Below are 18,123 nucleotides of genomic sequence, written 5' to 3' on the forward strand. Positions count from 1 at the left end.
GGCTTTCTGATATTTACTGATTTATGTGCGCTAATGTTAAGAAATTTGGCAGCACTTCAAGCAACAACGTGAAAACAACGTGTTTATTCTAAGCTTCGCTCTTGCCCTTTGACTCCGCAGCGGCTGCGCGACTGCCCTCTCTTCTCAGCTTGGCTCCGCCGTAGCATGGGAAAAGCAAGAGCAGCAGCGGAGAGACAGCCGGCTGCCTGCGTAGGAGCTCGGAGAGGAGCTCGTCATTGCGTCACGTCGTGTCCGGTAAGTTATCTTTGCAATCAGAAGGGTCAGGATTTCCCCTTTTTTTAATTGCAACGCGGAGACCGCACACACCGATCACACAGGCTCTTCTGCATCGTCAAGTAAAGCTGCCCATTCAGCAGCAGTGAGGTCATTTTTCAGCCCTAAAAATTAAAAAAATACATACATATACTCTCTAAAACTTAAAAAAGAAAAACCCAAAGACTTAAAAAAAAAAAAAAGAAAAAAAGACAACCTGTGCTGGATGCTTTTACAATCCCCCTTAAGAGGAACTATTTGTAATCCTAATAGGATTCCATATTTCATTTTTAATATATGTATGTTCTTTGAATGGAAATATTAAAACCAGCACAAGCCATAAAGATGGATTGCCAGTAAAATAAACGGTTTGGCCTCTGACTGTGCAGAGGAGGCAGACTGATTGGAGAAAATACTTTCAAAAAGTCAGCTTTCTAACTGTAAGAATATTCCAGTACTCATTTCTTATTTAGAACCCATACTACCTTGTGATTTACTAATCTACACATTTACCGTGGTGCGGAAGAGCAAGTTAATTGACATTCTGCTTCCAAAGTAATACTGATAGCAGGAAGGGGATACTCTGTATGAAATGCAGAGTAAATGTGAATGGGAAACCAGAGGGATGTATTTCTGAGGCTCCAGAGAGAGTCTTCCAACAACGGATAATGAAGTAACATGAAATAGTATTTACATGCACGTGGGATGCTGGCCCTAATGGAGCTAGGGGAAAAAATATGATAGGCTGCTGTCATGCAGGACTTTTGCCTTGTCTCTTTAAAACTCTTATGGTGAAACTCATGGGGAGGTATGTCTTGCCCAGTTCACATTCACTGTTGTAAAAGTATACATATGTAGAAGACTCACTGGTGGGGAATCACATATGGGATTCTATCCTTCAAGCCTCTAAGCCGGTGAGTGTGTTTTACACCTATTTACGTTGAGCCTGCTCAGCCACTTGCATTAGGAATGTAACGTCCTAGAGGGCTGGCTTTATAATTTGCGGCTGTGTATATATTTCCTTCATTAAACCACATTTGTGTTTCCTTATTACTGTCATTATTTTAAAGGTTTCTTCATGGCTCCTGGTTCTTTTTCTATAAGCCCTGCTACCTCTTCTTCAATATTCTGACTTTTTAGATTTCAAATCCTGGCTATGGTGTTGGGTATCAGGTTGCTGTCTGGGGACATCTGGATAGGTTTGCGATCCGTGCGTATCACAATCAAATCTCTTAGCCATATATTTTGAGCCCATGTTTTTTTTCCAAGTTTTTGTATCCTTTGTACTTGTATGAGCGTATTCAGTCTCATGCTATTATATAAAAATGGTTTCCTCATGCATGGTATGATATTTTTATAGTTTTATATTCCCTTTCTTTCCATCATCCAGTTTCGTGCTTAAAGAGGTAGAATAAGTTAGGTAATATGTACACAGGGACTGCTGCACTACAGAATGGAGCTTTAAGTATCTCTGTTAACACATATTGTAGCCAAAGAAGTTTACAGCATGTAGAGGGAAAAGGTTATTGTTAGTGTAACTGAATAAGTATTGGGGTTAATATATAATGTATAGGTCTATGTAATGGATAGTTTTTATTCATCATAAAATGTTCAAATGACTTGCAGATGTATGACTGCTGCAGCTGTTGCAGACCTTGTAATGGCATTAGGCTCTGACTAAGAAAGCGGCTCGTTTGCCAAAAGATTCTGGCAGTGGCTACGGTTGTGATATTCCCATTGAAAAAACTATTGTCAGCAGCGGAGATGGTGATATAAAACTGAACCGGAGTATGAGAAAGGGGCAAGGCTGGTGACAGGAAAATGTGGATTCTGAAAGTTGTCCCGTTTTTTGATGCTTAATTAGATAAGTAGTGTCCTACCACCAAATGATCTACCACAGGGGAGCAGCTGCAAGTTATACAGTCATTACACATTCTGGCTACATGCAGTTCACATAATATTAACTGGGGGGGAAAGCAAAAGAGTAAATATTTGATAAAGTAAAATTTTGTGGCTGAGTTTTAAGAAGAAGAGGAGGGCTACAGACAGAATTGAACCTCTCTGCACAAGCATGGCCTGTCGCACAAAGTTTGCAGCGTGTTACATTAACTGTGCTGGCTACTTTCTGCCTTTGGAGACCACGTAATTCGGACAGATATATGCTTACTGAGCAGGGAGAGGAATGCTATCATCCTATGGATACACTACTGTGAAATAGTACTGCAGGGGAAAAAAGAAGAAAAAAGAAAAGAAGGGATGTTTTGTGTTTATTTTCCCAAGTTTGATTCAAGTAAAGAAAATAATGAAGATTGACAGCTGAAATAGGCACATATTTCATGTGTGGGATGTCCCACTGAAATAGGCCCGCTGGGGCTGGTGCAGCTTTGTGGCTCCCGGGCGACTGGAAAGCAGACGCCTGATCATCTTTAGCACAGGACTGGAGAAGGCAGTGCAAGACAAAAGCGCAGTTTTGGCAGGGTTCGGTGCTAATGCTCCGAAAGGAGGGCTGAGGAAAGCAAACCCTGGAGGCAGAGCCGGGCTGTAAATCTCCGACATGGCCAGGGAGCATAACACCACCAACCTATGAATGAGGAGTGTATTTCATTCCTGATGCTGCCTTTCCTGATGTTTTAAACTACTCGGGGAGTGCATTGGCTAGTCATGAAACTGGCTGCTGCGGTGAGGACACTGCTGTCTATGGAACAGTTACAAAGCCACCGGCAATATTGTTTCTGGCACTTCTTGAAAGGTCTCTGGTGACTGCAGTGTGCTCCATCTGACACTGTTCAAGGTCCTATTTAGGAAACTAAGGCTACCAAGTATATAGGCTATTATAAAAGGGATGCAATCTGCATAAAAGTCACTTAATGTAATTAAAAAAAAAAATAGATCCTTATGTGACTTACGCCTTATGCTCTTAAAAGGGAATTAATTGCTTTTGCCTTGCCTAAAATTTCCTAGATAGGCCAAAAAACTCAGGACAGTATAACTGTATTGGCTACTGCTTGGGACTGTGGGCTGAGACATGGGACGTTCTGCTGGATGCAGGATGTGATTTGGCTTGGATGTGTGGATCTATGGGATTACAAGGACTAGAGTTGGGAGATTTTAAATCTCTCCCTGGGAATCGCACCCATTCTCAGAAATTAACAGGAGGCTGCAAGGGGCAAAGGGTGCAGAAGTCACTGCCCTGCAGCGTCCAGGTTGGATTGTCCACAGGAGAGGTGGCTCCGTGTCCTCGGGCCCTGCGGAGCTTCGGGAGCGGGATGTGCCCCTCGGCGCGTGCCCGTGCGGCACAAAGCAGCTCTGTGCTGTGCATCCCCGAGCCCGGCCTGAACGGGCCGGTGTTTCCCAGAGGAAGGAGCAGCCCTTGGCAGGGATACGAGCCGGAATCCCGCGAGCGGTCTGCCTTGTTAGCACAGTGCTCAGCCCCATCCGATTTGCCTTTCCTCCCAACGCGCCGGCTGGGCTGCGCGCAGCACGAGGCTGACGGGGCTTCCGCTGCTTCCTTGTCCAAGGCTGCGTTGTGCAGCGCAGCTTGCGGTGTTTTCTACGAATCTCAAGGAAAAAGGCAGAAAGTTCAGACAGCCTCCTGTATCTCCTCTCTCGTGAGTGCAGGCTTGGGAGTCCAGGAGAGACTTGCTGGCTGGCCAGAAGACATTACAGATTTTCCAGTTTGTAGATGGATTCAGAAAAGGTAATGTTGGTATTAACGGAGCAGCCTGTCGGTGACCTTTGGATAGGATGGTCTGATTGCAATTTTGGATTCGAAAAGGTGCTAAGCTGTTGGTCCCCAGAAGTTCATAAGAAACACCAGAAGGTGACCGAGCCAACCCTTCCCTCATTCCTGATACTCATCTGCTAAGCATTGGCTATTGGCTGCTGTTGGACCCCAAACCGGCTGAGCCCTGCAGCTGTTGTGATGCGAATGTGAAAGGGAGCCCTGCAGCTAAGAATAAGCTGCCCGTGACATCCAGGCTGTCATGCTTGCGCACATTAGCCTTGTACGCAGGGAAAGCGTGGCAGCGTTGCTGGGAATGGTGCCCCAAGCATCAGTAGTTAGCCCACACACAGAAATAACTTATCCCACAGACACAGAGCCTGCCCCAAATGCACGACTGCCCAGAAGAGGAGAGGCTTTGCTTCGATGTGCTGGGAGACATCACATCTGGGATGGCCACATGGATGCGGGGCTGGAGGGAACGGTGGAAGAACAGCAGCGAGGACCATCGTGGGGCAGGATCGTCTGCTTGGAGTGTGTGTGCGCATGGTGCGCACCCACGGCAGCTTCCCCACATCCAGACGTGGCTGGGGAGGGAAGGGGAACGCTTGGGGAGCGCCTCTGCCCTGGCTCTTCCTGCGTGCCTTTTGCTCAGCGCTGTCTCTTGCGTGGAGCTCGGCTTTCCTTCTGCCTCGTGCCAGCAGCCCAGGCGCCTGCCCAGGAAGGTGCATTCGGCAGCACGGCACATAAATCCTTGCTGGGGGCCACCTATCCTCGCTGCCTACCTGCCTTCTGCTCCTGCAGATATTTCCTTCTCTATTCTTTCTCTGTTTCCTAAGTGATTGATTTCTTCCCTCTTCCAGTCGCAAAGCAGTGGCCAGCCATCCTCATTCCCTGCTACTAAAGATTTTCATTTCTTCTAAGCTTCAAAATGCAGAAACCCACAAAGCAGCTGGAAGTAAATGAGTAATGGAGAGGAAAGACAGGTCTCTATGGACTCAAGAAAGTGCTCTGCAGAACCACTGCTTGAGGACCTCTTGTTAATGTCTCCTGCCTATTTTTTTTTCTGTATTTTGTTTTACTCAAATCAAGTCTCACTCAAGCCAGTGGGAATTGTTCCACTGACTTCTGTGAGACTTGAGTCTATCCCCTGGACTAGTCTCGCTGATTTTATTTTAGTTGGTTTCGTTCTCTGTTTCTCAACTCATAGAATAACGTGATTTCATTTGTAGTCCTCCATGGAGGGTTCATAAAAAATGTCTTCTTTTTACCCTCTTTCAAAAAAAAAAAAAAGAAATCAAGATGTGTATTGGTAATTCCTCCTCTGTTCTTCTGACTCTGATTTTCTACCTCTACCTTTTTTTTTTTTTTTTTGGTCCTGTTTCTGCAATGAAGTAGATTAAAATGTTACTGTCTTTTTAAGTATAACACATTTCGGAGGAAACTTTGCAGTCAAATGACAACACACTCTCAATTTTTAGCATCATTAAAAGCAGACAATTTGTCCTCAGGAGGTAATCTGTTTATATTATTCCAAGTAGAGAAAAAAAAAAGATATGCTGAGTTACAAAGGGTGTTTGCTCCACTACTGTGAAATTCCTAGTGTAATTCCCAGTGCAAAGCACAAAGCATTGCTTGTAGGAACATGAGAGTGTATTTCTGCATCATGGTTCAGTCTTCAGTTTTAATTGTATGCTGCGCTTTTATGAGAAGCTCTCTCTTTTTTAATAGCAGTTTGTTCAAATCAACATCTCTGATGATAGCAGAAAGTGAGTGATGCAGGGAATGGTACTAGAGAACAGACAGAAGGGAATATTATCTTATGGAGGTTTGGGGTTTTATCCTCCAGATAGCCTAAAATTCTTTCCAAGTAATGTGTTAGATATTGGTAATGCAGTGACTCAACCATATAAACAGATGGAGTAAGTATTATGCAGCCAGTGATTCAGCTAACATACAGCTCTGGAAATTCAAATTTGAGTAAATGAGAGGATAAATGTTGAATAAGACACAAGAATTACCCCTTTTTCTTTTTCTTTTTTTTTTTTTCCTTTTTTCTTTTTTACGGAGCCTTCTCCTGACCAGAGGTGGGGGAAAAATCTGCAGTTCCATAATAGCTCATTGAAGGAACCGTATCTTGATCACTGCGCAGAATCCCCTTGGAGCTGGAGCAGGGCTGCACCGCAGTGCCAGCAATTGGTCCAAGCCCAAATCCTGCTGTGGGACATGAGCTCTTAACTTCTGCAGAGGGAGCGTTTCCCAGCTGAGTTACACAGATATGCAAGATCTAGTTGAATCAAAGCTTGACATTCATTTAGACTGAGTTAACTCGTTAATTTCAGCTTTAAAATCCAGAGTGCCATATCCATTAAAAAATAACTCTCACATTTTTCCCAGGCTCCTCCTATACCATGTGAAGTTGTGGCTGCAGATGTGAATGTGCTGTGCATGCAAACAGAGCATACAAAGGTTGCTTTTTGCAAAGCTCTCCAAACAGCTAGAGGACATCGAAGTAGTTGACATGTCTTATTACATACTTTTTTTTTCCCCCTGAGAGTGATGCAAGAAGAAGCTGGTTTGCTGTAGAAACTTTCCATTATTAAGAGATCAGCGCTCAAAAACTCACCTGATTTTTATGGAAATCTGGGGAGAACTCTGCTCTGTTTAGATTACTTGAGCCCTATCACTGAAATGACAATTGTTATTCAGTAAGAGTTATGAGTGCGGATTGATTGCTACCACTTCCACATCACCAATCTCTTCACCTCTATGTAAATGTTTCCTTTGAAAGCTCATTACAAAAGAGATAGAAAATACACAATCTAGAGTAATGCCACATATCTAAAATGAGAAATCTCCCCCCCTTTTTTTTTCTGGAGTAGGCAAAATGGACGTGAACATTACATCACAATGACAGTTTTAACATTTAGAACTTGGAGAATCCTAAAGGATCTCACAGTAACTCTAACTCATCTAGCCGCTGTATGTAGGGTCTAGTTTTGCCCTCTAATTCTTTCCTGCAGTCCTATTATCAGTAGCTGCAATTGAATGCGTGTTTCAACTAATAGATTTGGGAGGGTGGCTTTTTCTCATTTGGTGAGACAGGACTTGATTAGCTTGGTGTTTGCAAATACTTGGCCCAATTGTTAGGCATTCTACCATATATTGGAACTGCCTTAGCAGCCAACTAAGGCTCTGTCCCACAAACATATCTGTGTATGCTCTATGTAATAGGCTGTACTTAATAAGGACATTTCGTATGCAAAATGTGAAGCATGCAGCAGTAATCTGAGAATCCCAGTGTTTTATTATTAGCAGTTGCAAATCTAAATGTTACTGAACCTCCTTTTTAAGTATTTGTAGCTTGCAGCTGTAAAGCATTAAGGTGGCATTTCATTCACCTTTCCACACAGTTTTATTTTGCTTTGTTTTGTTGTTTGTTTGTTTTTAGAAAAAAAAAAAGCAGCCACCTCATCACTGCCAGTTAGTGAGTACACCTGTATCAATGGAAATTCATAGCACAGAAGCACATCAGTTGTGTGATAATCCTTACAGAATGTGTACTGTGGAGAACTGCCTTATGATAGATGTTATAAAGATAAGTTGTATTGGACACTGATCCTTTTGCAGAACTGATGAGGCGACATAATATGTTTAGATAAAATGGAGAAATAGAAAAAGGGGCATGTGTCTCTTTATCATTTGGGGCGGGGGGGCTGTTTCTTTGTACTATTTTTCTCATTTGCTTCTTCATTCTTTTTTTTTTCTACTCCACTCCTCACAGCTTTTTGCTATTTTCTGGGGTTGCAAGCTTCTCACAAAAGCCTTGTAACTTTTAGCTACATAACAATAGTTATTTCAGCCATCATATTTTTTAAGGGTAAGCTTCTTAGTTTTCAAGCCTACCATGGCTGTACCAGGGAGAACTAAAGATAAAATGAGAAGCAAGGAATTCCTTACAGTGACTCAGAACAGTGCATTCAGTGAATTCAGACACGGGCAGCTGGAAGGCACAAGTTAGATCAAGAATGACTTTCAGGTTACTTTCTTAATGGAACAAGACTTATGTGGTCATGTCATGTAGGTTTAGGTGTATTTGGAAGTGTATCCATGTGATTTAATCGCGTTTGAACCTACTGACTTGCTTCTATACCATAGGAGATAGGACTAAAGCTGTCAAAAATAATTTAGTTCCTAAAGCTTTCATGAAAATAAGCATTTGGGTAGCAAAAAGGTATCACACACTGACTGAATGATGGAAAGTCTGCACAGCGATCTTAGGCAAATGAGAGTTCACTGTCTGAAGGGACTCCTTATGGATACCATAACTTCAGATGCTTCAGTCAAAGCTTGCACCCCAAATTTAATCAGCCCTGAGGCAGAAATCAGTAGGAAACAAGGCCATCTTAATTCCAGTGCTTGGGAATTACATGCTTTAAGACTGAGGAAACATATTTATGTTATGAAAAGAGCAAGAGACTGAGGAGAATGAAGTATGGGATACGCTTAATTACAGAGCAGACCAAGAGGTGGCATTGCTGGGGCGAGGGGAAGGCAGTAGAGAAGTGTTTGCACCTGTTGTGCAGGAAGGAGCTGGAGACAAGACAGGGGCAAGATACAGAAGAAGGAAAATCAAAACAGAGATAAAGGGGCATCCAGGTTGGGAAGGGCATCCAGAAAGGCTGTGGGGATAAGTGGGAAAAGGGATTGCACAGGAACTACATTAGTTTGAATTTAATCTGCTCTTGTGCAGACAAAATCCCTGAACTCATGCCCGAAGAGGCACAGGCAAGGCAGGAGGGGAGCAGAGGGTTTGCAGGGTGAATCAGGCTTGAGGAAGAGGCAGGTCTGGGCACGGAGTCAGTTCATTTGAAGAACTGTTTAATGAGTGTGTCACTAACAAATGTGTCAGAGAAAATGAGAGAAGAAAGTGTTGGCAGAAGATGCCTGCTCGACCACAGGAATTCTCTTAGAGACGTTATATAGCATGAGAGCAGGCACAGAGAACCTGTGAGAAAGACAAAGCAAAAGTGCTATTATTTGTAAAATCTTGGGGGGCTATTTTGTTTGTTTTTTAAGTTACTCCCAAGAACTTTCATACCTGATTCACACTTTTTTTTTTTGAGCACTTTGCCTTGGCACAATTCATTTTCTTTCCCACTCTCTGTGCAAGATGTACAAGCTCTTTTCACACTTACAAGCCTGGCAAGCATGTGGTGCGGGGAAAAAAAAAACCTAGAAAATGAACTCCTGTAAAGGCTCCAAGTGGCCCGGTGAGGGGATGAAACGGCTGTTTGTGCCTGGAGAAACGGTGGCAGTGTGCACGGCGCGACCATATTCCTGAAAACCCAGCGCAATTTTAACCAGCCAGGCAGGGTCTACACACAGTGGTGATGCTCGGAGGGCTGAAGGCAGAGCTGGCTTGCAGGAGCAGTTATTCAACCGTTTGCATTAACACTCTGCCTATTGGCCTCGCTTTAAGTGGCCTGGTGCTGGAAAGTGTTACGTAAAACAAAATGGAGAGTTTTCTACTGTTAAACCAACTGAAAGATGGAGGTGGGTCTTGAAAAACACCGGGCATTTCCAGTTTGTACAGGAACAAGATAATCAGATAGCTTTCCAGCCTGTATTCTGCAGAGGGGCCACAAAACCTGGAACAAAATCCAGTTCAGTTTTGAGCTGAGTTTCCTAAGAAGATGTGGCTTTTTGTCTGCCAACTTCTTCTTCATACCCTTGATGTCTCTTGCCCTCAAGGCCTGCGCTGCAAAGAGGGGAGGCTACCCAGATCCTGAGAATGAGGAGCCAAGAAACCATATCGATGAGCCACTGCAGGATGCCAATCCAAGCCCTTTTAGACACTGTGGAACGGGCACAGGAGGAAAAGCTCCAACTGGGAATCCTGAGACAAAATGGCAAAGCCACGAGGCAAATGCCTGTCAGGGATCCCCCTTGCCTGTGAGAACAGGCTCACCTTACTGCTCACTTAAGGACAGTCTGGACAAACACAGTTAATCCTGGCAAAGCAGGAAGGAAAAGCAGAGGTTTATTTCTTTTTTTTTTTTCCCTCTGAACGCAGGAAGGGCCCAGACGAAGGAGATAGGTGACAGCACCTTCTCCTTCGCTCTTTCCTGGTGGCGTTCTGGGGGGGGTCCCTGGGGCTCTGCTCGCCCTTTGGCACCGCGCACAGGACGGGGGCTCGTGCTGGGCTCCCGGTGGCCGCAGGGTCCTCCGCAGTGGCCACGGGCTAGCGCAGGGACCCGGCGCGCTCTCAAGAAGACGCCTGTGGTCACCGCGGCCGTTAACGGCCGGCGCGGCGGAAAGCGCCGCTCGGGCTCCCTCGGGAGGGGCCTCGGCGGGGCCCCGCCGGGCGGGGGGCGCCCCCGCGCCGCTTGGTACCTCCCTCCCCCCCCCGCCCTCCTCAAGGCGGTGGTTTCACCTCCCCTGCCCGGGGCGGGGCGCGGCGGCGGCCGCTGGGGACGCCCCGCCCACGTCCTCCTGCATATTCATGAGGGGGCGGTGTTGCGCGCGGGCGCGGGGGGCGGTGCCCGGCGGCCGCCCCGCCCCGCGGCGGTGAATATTGATGAGGCGCGACGCGCGGCGCGCTGTCGTGGCGGGCGGCGCGCGCGGCGATTGGCCCGGCGCGCGTGTGCGCGGTGACGCGCGGCGCGGCGGTGCGGGTCCCGATTGCTGCAGCCGCTTGTCAGTGTGACGAAGATTGGCACCCAGGTAAGCGCTGTCACTCAAACGCGCTCCCAGCCAGCCAGCCCGCCATCCATCACGGCGCGCCCGCCGCGCGCCCGCCCGCCCGCCCGCGCCCACGGCGCCGCCGCGCGCCGCGCCGCACCGCGCCGCCGGGCCGGGCCGGGCGCGGGCACGGGCCGGGGGGGCCGCGCGGCGCCCGGCCCGCAGGGGGGTTAGGGGCGGCGGCGGCGGCGCGGCGAGGGGAGGGAGGGGGAGCGAGGAAGTTTCTGGAACGGCCGCCGTGCAGCCGCGGTGGCTGCGGGCGCGCGGGCGGGGGCGCGCACGCGCCGCAGCGCGGAGGGAGGGCGGGGGGGCGCGGGCACGAGGGGAAGGGAGCGGCGAGCGGGGCAGTGCGGAGCGCGGCTTAAAGGGCCCGCGCGCGGCTGCTCGCCACCCTCTTGGCCATCTCCCCGCCGCCTCCGCTGCGCTGCTTCGCCCGGCCTGGCCCCGCGGAGCGCAGCGCGGCTTGCCGGGATGAAGCCGCCGCGGCAGCTGCCGCGTCCCCTCCGCACCTGCCCCGGGCGCGCCGCCATCGCCGCGGCCCGGCCCGCGGGGAGCCGCCAGCGGCCGCTGCCAACGGCCGGCGCGCACAGAGCTGGTGCGCCCCTCACCCCCGGTGTCCCCCGGGGCCGCGTGTTTGGTGCTTCCCCCCTCGTTCATAGAAAGCAGCTTCCGCTGTCGGCGGGCACACTCGGGAGGCCACTGCTCTTTCGTGCTCCTATTTCGCTTTATTTATTTTCGACGCGGCCTCCCTGTGTCTCGGCTGCACCGCGCGCCTGGAAGCTTCCCTGACACCTAGGCCGAGGCTCCCCGAGCGTTCGAGGAGGCGCAATTAGGGGCTGAAACTTGATGTTGCCCAGAGGCCCTGCTTAGGATGTGTGTAAACAATAATAAATCAAGCACTGGTTTTATCTGGGAGTATTGCCTCAATTAGCCGCGCATCCTGGGTCTCCGTGGAGGAGCCAAGAGCCAGCCTTCATTCCCACAGCAGCAGCTGTATGGTCCAGAGTTCATCAATTAAAACCAAAAGTGGTTAACGCTTCTGTGTGATACTTCTTTCCACAGTTTTATCTAGTTTTATTGTTTCTTTATTATTTTGGGGGTCTTAAATGGGAATGAGCCATGTTATTTTAGAGATAACAGTATTCTTAGCTGCAACTGCGGTTAAAAAGCCCCCCGTTTTTTCCGTTATATCTAAGTAAATGCTTTTGGAAAGGAGAATGTATGTCCAGATCAGGTTAGATACTTTCACTATTTATTTATTTATTTCTGTGCTATAAATTACTTTTTTGGCATCTACAGTTAAGTGCTGTCCAGGCAAGATGCATTTTTGTATTCCGCTAAGTAGATTGCTGGAATAGAGAGCATGGACCATATGTGCTTTTTATTTTACATGTTGAAGAATGTTTTAGCCCGCATCCTGTGGAGAATGGGACAGGGTTTAGGTCATTTTCTGAGTGTGCTAAATGTCTTGGGTGATTAACGAATTCTTTCTTTAATCTTTATAAACCATGACAGTTTATAGTGCCCCCACTTCATAATGCCATTTATAATATTCTTCCAGAGAAAATGCCCTGCAAATTTTTTAGCAGTGTAGTTTTATGGATTAGAGAAGTTGTAATGACTCTAGCATAATAAAAGCATGTATCTTACAGCTGTCCATGCTAGGAATATGCTCCCAAGTCTTTCCCCTTTTCTGCATGGGATATAAACTATCTACACCCTGCCTATGCTGTGGGCTTGCATTGCTTTAATTATACATGTGTAGTTAAAGTGATACAGCTTCTGCACACAGGCAAGTGCTGAAAATCTGTTTAGTGCGTGCTAGCTACATGTACAAATTTTATGAATTAGACTGAACCACAGAGCAAACTATTGTGATTGCATTGGAAATCTTTATTTATATATATAAATATATATAAAGTAGTAACAAATGTAATTTGAGTGCATTTTCTGACTGACTTTACAAAATAATAATTTCCTGAATCTGTGCCTTTATATTTTATATTTAAAATTTCAAAAAAAAGAGAAAAGAAAAATATTCACATGTGTTCAATCTGAAGGAACAGTCACACACTTTTCAGAGTGACTGACTTTTTAAAAATATACACATATTTAAATAAGTGTATATTTCACTGGAGGTTGCTACAGATTTATGTATTTTCTTGTCAGTTTATAATTAAAGTTGATTGAAGTATCACATGAAAACTTCAATGTAAGTTTCATGATGATTTCTTAACATAAGCGTCAATTGTGTGGAAGGCTGGAGGCATAACCCCATTTACTTCATCTACAGGATAAACACTGTTTCAGAGGATGTTACACTGCACTGAGGCTTAAAAGATTGATTCACTCATTCTCTTTGATCTGCTGAGTGATTTTGGGGGTGGAGGGACACGTATTTTGGTCGGTACAAATGAGGTAAATATACATCTGAAGTATTAGTCTGTAGTTAAAGTGCTTTGCTGAAGCAATTTGCTGGAATTGATCTGATTACCCTTTCCTGTGTACCAATAAGAAATTCAGGGGCTCTCCAAGTTCTGTGTCTACTAGGATTACTCGTGCCTATTTTTCTTTTTTTAATTTGGAAGGGGCACTTTGGCAAGTAAAAAGTTAGTCTACTTGTGTTTTCCTTAATATTAAAGGCATAACTTCTAGCCGTTATTCATATTATTTCTCAAGCTAGATAAAATTTTAAAGATTTAGGTTCATCTTTTAGTGTATTTGTATTTTGAAGTAACGTTTTTAAACTGAGTCTTTTTAGTTTTCTGTTAGTGAAACAAAAAGGAATTTCGTATGGAGAGAGTACAAATGTTAATTCTGTATGTTTGAGTCTTGTGAAATGGATGTGTGTCTATTAGATACTCTATTTTAGTTTTGCCTGTGAACAGAATTGGTTTCCGTTCTTGCCTTATCTATACATTACCGTGCTGTAACGTAGTAATTCGGATTGTGACTACAGCAAAATTAAAGTGTTTCAGGAGTTTTTAAGTTCTTGGAGAAGAATAACTCTTTCTCTGTTACTACATCCTGTACTAATGTGTGGTTGATCCAGAGAACCAGTTTTGTGATAGTGGAACTGCTTGTTCTAATGGCTCTATTAATTCTCTGAATGGAGATGTAGGCCACAATGTCTTTCGGGATATTATTCAGTGATAGGGGAGCCAAACAGTACTTTTCAGGAAGCACATGTGGAAATTTACAGTAAAGTAGATTAATGTCTTTACTTTGGTGTAAGTAAGAGTGAATTATTTTTTTGTGTGTGTGTAAAAGGCAAACTTCCAAAGGGTTACTTCTCTCTTGCAACAGCTGCTTGCTTCAGTCTCGCTTGTTACAAGAGTCTATGGGTTTACAAACACTAAATCTCTCAGGGGTTTATTTTACCATGGCTTATACTGTACAAAATGCAAAGCAACGTACTGCTCCTCTAAAAGGAGGTTTCCAAGAGCAAGAAAAGAGCTGCAGATAGATATATTTTTTTTAAATTCACTTATTTGCTGCCAGATGTTACTCAGCCAAAGATAGTTTTATCTAAGATAACTGAATACTGCAAAAATAATGGACTATTTTAGCAGATTCTTCAGTCAGTGACATTACTATCTGTGACTGCATTGTGTGCTCTCGCCATGGAAGTGGTTTCATGGCTGTAGCAAACCAGCGTCATCAAACACAACTAGGAGTGGGGGTCGAAAGTAAAAATAGTGACCCAGGAATCTGGAAGGAGCAATGTGCTGTTAAAGGAGCATTGGCATGCTGGTATGAAGGAGGTAAAAGGTGTCTCTGGTTTCTCCAGCATCAGTTTGGAGAGTACAAAGTCATGTGTCTTGCTAAAGAATAAAAAGGAAGTCAGTGTTGGTGGAAATAAATTTTGGCCTTACTTGCCTTCATGTCCTTGCTTGTCGTCCTGCAAACAAGGACTTGGGTTTTGTTTTTAGTATTTTAACATACCAACTACTCCAGGCCGTGATATTCTATTTTATAAACATATGTGTATAAAACTGCTATTTGCTCTAAGACAGGAAGAGCATTTAAATATATTAACTGTCAAAAGGTGATTTCAGAGAATGGGAGAGAAATGGCTATGGTGTGACTGCCCCATAACCTCATACACTGATGGGCTATACCTGTCACCTGCACTTGGCAGTAAATTCAGGCAAAAAAAAAAAGTGGAATATGGCAACATAATACTGGTGAACTAAAATAGGGATCAGGTTTTTATACCATTAAATTTTAGTTTGCTCTGTTTTGGAGTATTTGGAATTGAGGAACTTTTTTTTTAATTAAAAACAAAAACCTGCTACACTTTTTCTCTTGCTTAACTTTTTTTTTAAGATTACACAGTAAAGGAAACAAAGGGAGAAGGTTATCGCAGTACTTTCTACAGCAAAATGAAGTCAAATTCTTTTATATTTGTTTTCCAAAAAAAGAGGGTTTTATAGAACAGAAATTGGAGCGTTATACATGTATAACGTGCCTAGAGAATAGTGGAACAAAAATATGTGCTGCTTTTTTACGTATATTGTGTTACTGAATAAGTCAAAATTCTAGGTCTGTGATTACTAAATCCTTACCTGTTTTACGCCATGACAGTAGTAATACAAGTGGTAGGGTTACTTGGTTAACTTTTGTTTTAATATGTTGTCTTCAGTTGGTTATATCTTAGTCATACTGAAATTTGCCATGATGCATATGTTTGAGCAGGGTTATTGCAGGAAGTTTAAGCTAAAATGATTCAGCATTTTGAAAATTATCATTAAGAGAAAGTAAATATACTAATTTAAAAGAGAAAATCATGTTTGGTTTATTTAAAGGAGTATCTGAACCTGAGATACTGTATTTAGGGTTGTAGACAAGGGGAACTGTGTATGGCTGTTTTTAGAGAAATGTTAGCAAATTAAAAGCTCTTGAAAAACTGGTTCATTAATATTATTTGGCAAATATTTCATATAATGTGAGTATCTTCCTGTCTGCTGGTCCTTACATGTCACCTGTCTGGGCAGTCATTACCTGGACCAGGTAGTTAGGCGTGATGCGTCACCCATCAAGTAGGTGATGGGTAAGTCTAATACTAAATAGTCTTTCTTTAACTGGCCCAGTGCTTTCTAGCCCCAGTGCTGGCATGGAGATGGGTGCTGGGGATGAGGTGGGAATGGTTATTGAAGCTGGAAAAGCAAAAGGCCCAGGAGCCTGGAAAATATGGTGCTAGCCAAGCTAGTGAAGGGTCAGAAGCAGAGCGGGTGTGAAAGGGCAAGAGCCGAGAAGAACAAGCTGAATGTTCCTGTGGAAGCAGCAACAGGAAAGAGCACGGTGAATACGGGTAGGAAAATAAGGGAGCATGAGGAGCAGGAGCAGAAGAGTGTAACACAGAACATTTTCCATGCAAAAACTAAGCAAAGTGATTGCTTCTGGTTCACCATTGCTTTACTGTTTACCACATAGCTGTGGACAACGTAGAGGTGAAAAGGAAGAATTTTTAAAAGCTTTATGAGAAGAAAATTAACAATTGTGTTAAAGCCTAAACATCACAGTAAAATTAAGTTTGTGTTTGACCAAAGTTTAGGGTCAAGGGAAAGTAAATGATGCTGGAAAAATCATTGACCAAAGGAGAAGTGCAGGAGCAGAGATACTTGTCATTTTAGTTTATTTGATTAATCCAAGTAAATGACCAGATAATTCACAAGCTCAAAAACTATTATTTCTGAAATGAAGAAGGGCATAAAAAATGAAATCATTGACAACAGAACATATTAATCTTGATGAAGTATTTAAATGTAGAGGGATTTTCATGAGCATTAGGCACTTTAAGCTTATTTAAAATGCAGTTATTAATCAGCTAAAGCAGATCTTTCTTCCTTTAATTGCATGTTAGTGTCAGTAGGACAAATTGTCATAGAAAGGACCATTAGAAACTTCTGTAATTTTGTAATAAAACTGCTGACAAATCTAAATATAAGCATGTTAAGTGATATCTTACACGAGCTGTTTGCTAACACTGTGAATTATTTAATAGCAATAAAGCATTGGGAGATGGGTGCTCATTTGGTGTCTTCTTCATGAAAATAACTACAAAGTATAAACTGTGACCAAAACTACTCTGGTTTTGTTTACTGGGCGTTGATACAATTCAGAACAAAATTGGATTTCATGTTGCTTTGGTTAGATTAATTTGGAAAAATGAGAGCAAATGAGTGTCTCCCTCCAGGAATAAGAGATCCACATAGATGTTCATATGGACATTCCGTAGGCTTAGATGGCAGGAGATCAGGATTTTATGTCTAGCACACAGGCAAACCTGTTTTTTATCCACATAGAGTCTCGGCAAAATAGGGAGGGTGGAGTTTAGGATTTTATTATCTGGAACATGTTCTATGAAACTTTATTTGAAAAACTAATTAAATATAAATTGGGAAAGTCATGCCAGAGTGAGTTCTAGCTGTGCAATTGTTATTGTACCCACTCTGTTACGTGTAGTTCTTTATTTAAAAAAAAAAAAAAAAAAGTCATACAGTCCTTTTATCACTATAGCAGCACATTAGAAACTTGATTTTGGGCCTAAGGTGTCATGATAGAAGTATTTGGTAGCTCTTAAAGAAAAAAATATTACCTTTCTGTTCTGCCATAAGAAGGTATATGTGAGGAATCACTATCACTGCATGTATTCTAGGGTTCACAAGGAAGAACCATAAAGCTCCTTTCGTTTGCAATGCTGAGAATACAGCAGGAAAAAAAAGCCAAAGGAGTCTTCATTTGCTCTGAGGATATTGGGAGTGAATGAGGGAGTAATGAGAAATAGTGCTCCTCCCCAGTCCTCTAATCCTTGAGCAGTTCTGGAGCAATTAGCAAAAGAAGCTTTCTTTTTTCCATGTTTTGTTTTCTTTTTTTTAACCAAATTTTCATTTTCGTCCCTTTCATTTCTTCCTACTGCTTTATGGAGTTAGTAAAGCAACATCAGATTACGGTGTGAAATGGGTAGGAGAAACTGAGGTGCTGCAGGAAGTTTCTTGAATTTGAGAATCTTTCGATGGTTATAAGAGTGAAGTTTTAATTCTGCAACTGGTAGAACAGCTTCAGGGTTGCCTTCTGCAGTGCTGTGAGTGACTTGGAGCCTGGATACCGGCACATGAGGTGACATTCTTTGTGGCTAGATGGGATAGGATTTCTCATCTCTTTAGTTGTTTTTATGCCTGTGGTTTATAGACTGTTTTTTTCTATAGCAGATGTCATCCATGTTGTTGTTAAGAAGCACTTGGTAAATTGTAGATTAAAAAGCCGTGATTATGCATGCTCCCCAAGAAGTCTGCTGATGTAAGCAGGAAGGTCATATGCAAGGTTAACTAGTTAAAGTTTGTTTAGAAAAACAGAAACAAACACCCAAATGCCCTTAATTC

General features: G+C 43.7%; 1 protein-coding gene across 2 annotated transcripts in view; it reads left to right on the forward strand.

Annotated features, from left to right (window-relative positions):
• Positions 1 to 10,609: 10,609 nt before the first annotated feature.
• PKNOX1 (PBX/knotted 1 homeobox 1) overlaps positions 10,610 to 18,123 on the forward strand; it is a 38,579-nt gene continuing 31,065 nt past the window's right edge. The window contains exon 1 of one of the 2 annotated variants that reach the window (XM_088530655.1): positions 10,610 to 10,720. The gene's annotated coding sequence lies outside the window, so the exon portion shown is untranslated. The remainder of the gene's footprint in view (positions 10,721 to 18,123) is intronic. The other variant, XM_088530656.1, reaches the window with a different exon arrangement.

Source organism: Tinamus guttatus, unplaced genomic scaffold (genome assembly GCF_059628265.1).
Source record: "Tinamus guttatus ecotype Peru unplaced genomic scaffold, ASM5962826v1 Tinamus_guttatus_pri_ptg000384l, whole genome shotgun sequence".
Taxonomy (NCBI): domain Eukaryota; kingdom Metazoa; phylum Chordata; class Aves; order Tinamiformes; family Tinamidae; genus Tinamus; species Tinamus guttatus.